Source organism: Syngnathus acus, chromosome 15 (assembly GCF_901709675.1).
Source record: "Syngnathus acus chromosome 15, fSynAcu1.2, whole genome shotgun sequence".
Taxonomy (NCBI): domain Eukaryota; kingdom Metazoa; phylum Chordata; class Actinopteri; order Syngnathiformes; family Syngnathidae; genus Syngnathus; species Syngnathus acus.
In genome coordinates, this window is record NC_051100.1 from 12,733,471 (window position 1) to 12,739,470 (window position 6,000).

Genomic DNA, 6,000 nt, shown 5'->3' on the forward strand with positions numbered 1-6,000 from the left:
CCACGATTGTGAGTGATGTGAGTCACCCTGCTCACACTTTGTTTGATCTTCTGCCCTCTGGGAAGAGGTACAGGAGCCTGCACTCCCGCACCACCAGACTCACCAACAGCTTCATACTCCAGGCTGTTAGGATCCTGAACTCTCTCCCCCCTTCTGCGTAGCGTCCTGTACTTTTGCGCTATATTCTGACTGTCTGCTGTATGCACACTTGCTCCATTTTTGCTCCTCTTATTTATTATGTTGTTTGTTTATTTATTATTTATTCATCACTCTTATTTATTCATTGTTTGCGCCTTCTTGTTTTTATTTTTGTGTGTTGTTTACTTGTATGTATATTGTGTACTATGTCTTGTCACCGTGGGATAGTGGGAACGTAATTTCGATTTCTTTGCATGTGAAGAAATTGACAATAAAGCAGACTTTGACTTTGACTTTTGATAAATGTTTATTAAAATAATAATAATATAATAATAATAATGATCATAATAGTCGGCTCGGTGGCGCACTGGGTAGCACGTCCGCCTCACAGTTAGGAGGGTGCGGGTTCGATTCCACCTCTGGCCCTCCCTGTGTGGAGTTTGCATGTTCTCCTCGTGTCTGCGTGGGTTTTCTCCGGGCACTCCGGTTTCCTCCCACATCCCAAAAACATGCTTGGTAGGCCAATTGAGCACTCCAAATTGCCCCTAGGTGTGAGTGCGAGTGCGGATGGTTGTTCATCTCTGTGTGCCCTGCGATTGGCTGGCAACCAGTTCAGGGTGTCCCCCGCCTACTGCCCGATGACGGCTGGGATAGGCTCCAGCACGCCTGCGACCCCCATGGGGACAGAGCGGTACAGAAAATGGATGGATGGATAATAATAAATTCATGACTCGTTCGTGAACGGACAGTTACATCATTTTCTTCGTTTTGTTTCACGGCGAGGTGTATAAAATACGGAAATACATAAAAAGATACTGAAACAAAGACTTTAAAGCAAAAGTCCAATACAAAATAATTTTTGTGCAAAATAATACAACGCTAAGAGCTAGAAAAGTGTTTAAAAAAAATACAGTAACCAAACAAGCAAACACACCAAAATTGTGCAAAATAATACTTTACTAAGAGGTAGACATTTTAAAAAAAGGGACAAAAAAAAAATCAGTAACCAAACAAGCAAACACACCAAAATTGTGCAAAATAATACTTCACTAAGAGGTAGACAATTTAAAAAAAGGGACCAAAAAAATCAGTAACCAAACAAGCAAACACACCAAAATTGTGCAAAATAATACTTCACTAAGAGGTAGAAATTCCCCAAAAAGTGACCCAAAAAATCCAGTTATCAACAAAGCAAACACACCAAAACAGTCAAACAAAGTCAAGTAAAAATGTCCTATGCATTGTACTTTCTTTTGCTCTTACTTCAGATTTGCATTCAAAAATACAAGCTGACTAACTTTTGATGAACTCAGTCAATTTCATCTCTCTGATAATATCTGCCCCATCTTGCGGAAAATCCTCTCAGACGGGACAGATGTAGCCACAATGCAGAGTCTCTTTTTCATCACATGAGAAAGTCTTGGATAAACCACACCTCTACTTTGCCACCAAGAGAGGGGGTTTGAACCTCTACTTATAAGGGGCTCTTCCACAAAAGCACGCACCTCCAGCATTGAATCCGTTAATGCATTACGACAGCTGCTCACAAGTCCTGAGACCCGCTGGTCAAATTCCTGCCAAATTTGGCTGTCCTGCCCGGAACTCTGAGGCTGTGCTGTTTCTTCTGCTTCTCCTTCAGCTTGCTGGTTGGGAAGGTTCACCTTAGCAGCAGCATTGCTAAGATGCTGGTAGGTCCTATCGGGATCCTCCTCCCTGCCGAAGGCCTTCTTTTTGAACCTTGGGTCCAGTGCTGCCTCTTCAGATAGCAAAACATGTGCCTCAATCTTGTGGAACCTGTTTGACATTTGTCTCGCAATCGTCTCCACCATGGCTGTCACAGGCGCCGTCATGTTTGCAATTCTTTATTTATTTGTGATTATCTTCTGTAATCCTCTCGCAAGAAGAATCACCTTTGATGCAGTAACATAGTATCTGAGACAAGGGAAAAAAAGGTTTGACTCTGATAACAACAATGATCATATGAATGCATGTTGTTGGTGCATATGAAATGTTTAGCATTAGTAGTAATGATTAGTACATTTGCTTGAAAACTACAAAAGGCAAATGTTTTTTTCTTTCTGATTATTTCTTATTTTAAAGGGACACTGAAAGCAAAGCCTTTAAAATTAAGGGCAAAATTACACTTCGAAAATATGATCATGCACATATGTACCTCTGGCCACATAATTCCCTGGTGACTTCTTCGAAGGGCTTCAAAATGTTACAGGCCTGCTTTATTCCCTCCCATTCCTCTGGTGTTAGGAGTGACAATTTTGGATTTGTAAGTGCTAAAGTTGTAATTATTGCATCTTTGTTCACAAGAGTACTTTGGATCATGTACAATGTTGAATTCCACCTTGTGGGGCAGTCTTGCTTCAAGCGAGCTTCTGGCAAGCCTAACTGTTTTTGGGTGGCTCGCAGTTTTTGAGCGGCAACTGTGCTTTTGTGCATATATTCAACAATTGCCTTTACTTTTTCCATCGTTTCTTTTATTGCAATCATGCCACTATCGACAATTAAATTGAGGGTGTGGGCAAAGCAGAAAAGGTGAGGATAACCTGTGATCTGAATTGCTTTTACTACATTTGCAGCATTATCAGATACACAGGCACATATCTTGTCTGAAATGTCCCGTTCCCTTGCAACTCTTACGAGCTGCTTCGATAGGTGGTTGGCTGTGTGTCTCTCACTCATTTCAAAACATTCCAGCAGGACAGAGACCATCTCATAATTTTCAATGAAATGGCATGTCACTGACATAAATGATGTTGTGGTCCTCGATGTCCAGCAGTCAGCGGTCAAACACACACCCTGTCCTTCATTTTTTCGACGGTTCTCTTGTGCAAATCAGGGATGACTGTATTTGACAAGGTTTTTCTGCGAGGTAGAATACAGTTTGAATTCAGTGCCTTTGTAAATTGCCGAAATCCAGGGTCTTCCACTATGGAGTAGGGTTGAAAATCCCTTGCAATCATTTTAGCAAGTATTTAATAATAATAATAATAATAATAATTCCTTCAATTTATATAGCGCTTTTCAATAACCCAAAGACGCTTTACAGATAACAAAAAAAGGGGGGGGGTACGTATGGGGGGGGGGAGACAATAGGATATAGTTAATAACAGGACATCGGTCAGCAGTGCGAAGGAGATGGATGGAGGAGCAGGAGGGGCGGGAGCGGAGGTTGTTGAAGTTGGCAGTACGGGAGGTGGGGGTGACGGGGGGTTGGTAGTCCAAAAAGAGGAGATGGGTGAGCCATCGGGGAAGTGCCGGTCCAGATGTTGGACCAGATGGACCAGATGGTGATGCCGGTCGACCTCGACGGCACCCGCTCGAACGGCAGGCCCCAACGCACCACGGCGGCACACAGCAGAGCCACGGTTGGCGAGCCCTCAGGGAGTGGAGCCCGCAGGGAGTGGAGCCCGCAGGGAGTGGAGCCCGTCGCCCGAGAACGCCGGACGGAAGGCCAGAGAGCCAGGCCAGAGCTGCCGTAGAGTCCACAGCAGGCGGCCACAGGCTCAGAGTCGGGAGGCAGGAGGGTCCGGTGGTGGTTTTGGCCAGTTGGCTGTTGGCTAGCTGGCTAACGTAGCTGGTAGTCCGAGGGAGAGGAAACAGATAGGTGAGAGCGGAGCTGCGGGAATGCGAAGTGGACGGAGGACAACACGAGAAAAACAAAAGAAGAGACGGGTGCACTGAAAACAGGAAAACGAAAAACAAGTAACGGACACGGTCCGTGACAGAAGCGGCAGTCAACAAGTCTGACGCCAGCGTGCTCTAACCCGGAAGACAACAGACGGTGGGGGAGGTTGTGTGTGTGAGCAATTATTTCATCCAAGGCAAAATATTTCATCCAAGGCCTTTTGCCCAAGTGGGTCAATTGGCCTTGAAACAAAATGAGTAAGTCTGGTTTGTCTGGCTTGAACAGTGCTTACTTTAGCAGTGCTGGTAGTAGCTTCAGTCAGGCGAAGGTCTTCTCTCACCTCTTGCAGCTGGACAGTTGGATGCTGACTTCTTAAGTGGCGCAGAAGATTGGCTGTAGATCCACCTTTTGTTGAAATCTTTGCTTTGCAAATATTGCATGCTGCAGCTTTATCAGAAATGTTATTAAATTGGGTCCACACGGCACTTCTTTTTCTTGACTCACTCATCTTGTCATTCACTCACAGGTTGACTCTTCTGATAACTTCAGCAAAAGAAAAAACTTACAACAACAACAAAGTGATGAGGGGGTCATGGGGTTATACAATTAACAGGAGGGAGAGGGGGGTAGGCTTGTTTGTAAACATCGTGCTGTAATTCAAGCACCCCCTCTCTCCCCCTGCCCGGAAAAGGATTTAGTTTGATCCAGGTGACGGGGTGCTTTAACCCTTCCCCCACCCCCAAACATTACCCTATAAGGTATAAGGTACCCTCCCATTCTCCGACAACGGACCACCATAACGCTCTCCCTTTTTGTACGCAACCGCGGCGATTTGACTTATTTTGCTGTCCTGTATTTGATGTGGAAGACGCACAAACCTTCATTTATTATTTTGGGGGACACCAACACAGCCCTGTATGTTTTGTTTTCATTTTTACAATGTTGGGACTTACATTTTACGTTTTCATGCGCAAAAATAAAACCGAGGAATAAAACACTCGAACGCCAGACAAGTTTTAAAATACAAATTCAAACCAGCAATTTAATGTGAAATTGCAGTAGATAGATTGGAGAACAATATTTTGGCGTATATATGCATAAACATGTTATTTAAAAACATAGTCTCCCAGCTGTTGCAGAGCGGCGCATCCCTTCATGGAATAAAGTTGAAGATGGGGTCTGCTGGCCGGCCGGCAGTCTCTTCATGCGCTTGCACACTAGCCATTAGCTTGGGGAAAACGAGCACAAAAGACGTGGTGTTTCAGTCTTTCCATGGCAAAACGTAAATCTACACTCCTACATTTCACCCACTGAAATGTTCACGCCATGAGACGCAACACGTTCACTGACTGATCCGTTGATGCACGGGAAGGCAGTTCACCCATTGACTCGTTCGCGAACGGGAAAGCCAGGATTTGTTCCCTCACTGATCCGTTCTCGTGGTGAACTGGAAATGCGAATCACTCAGTGATTCACTCAGTGAGTGATTCACTCAGTGAGTGATTTGTTCACTCAGTGAGTGATTTGTTCACTCAGTGAGTGATTTGTTCACTCACAGATTCGTTCGTTGGTGAACGGCAAATGCAATTCACGACTCGTTCGTGAACGGGAAGTTACGTCACTGACGCGTAAAGTCCCTCCTCCATCTAACGCTCGCTGGCGCTGCTGATTGGTCTTCACGAGTGAGTGAGTGAGTGAGAGACAGCATTGCTGCTATGCTATTGCCAGCCGACACACGTTATGCCGACATTGATGTTTCAATTTTGTATTTGTTGGCTTGTAGTTGATGGTGTTATTATACCGAATGTGTTTGTGTTTGAAGAAAAGGTTGAAAAAAAAACGTTATGCCGACGTTTGTTATTTTGGGGGACACCAACTCATATAGCAACGTAAAACACATACATATTGTCATATAAAGCAGTTAACCAAATGTCAGATTTTTATGTTTTGAATGGCGAATATAAAAACAAGGAATAAAACACCAGACAAGTTATAACATAAATGTTTATAATAATAATAATAATGATAATAAAAGTACATCTCAAACCAATCTAATGTGAAACTACAGTCGATATATTAGATAATAGCATTTAGGCATTTTGTTCGCATACATGTCATTTAAAACCTACTATAAGTAAATCGTAAATCTACATTCTGGCTTACATAGTTCACGCTAGGAGACGCAACACGTTCACTGACTGATCCGTTGATGCACGGAAAGG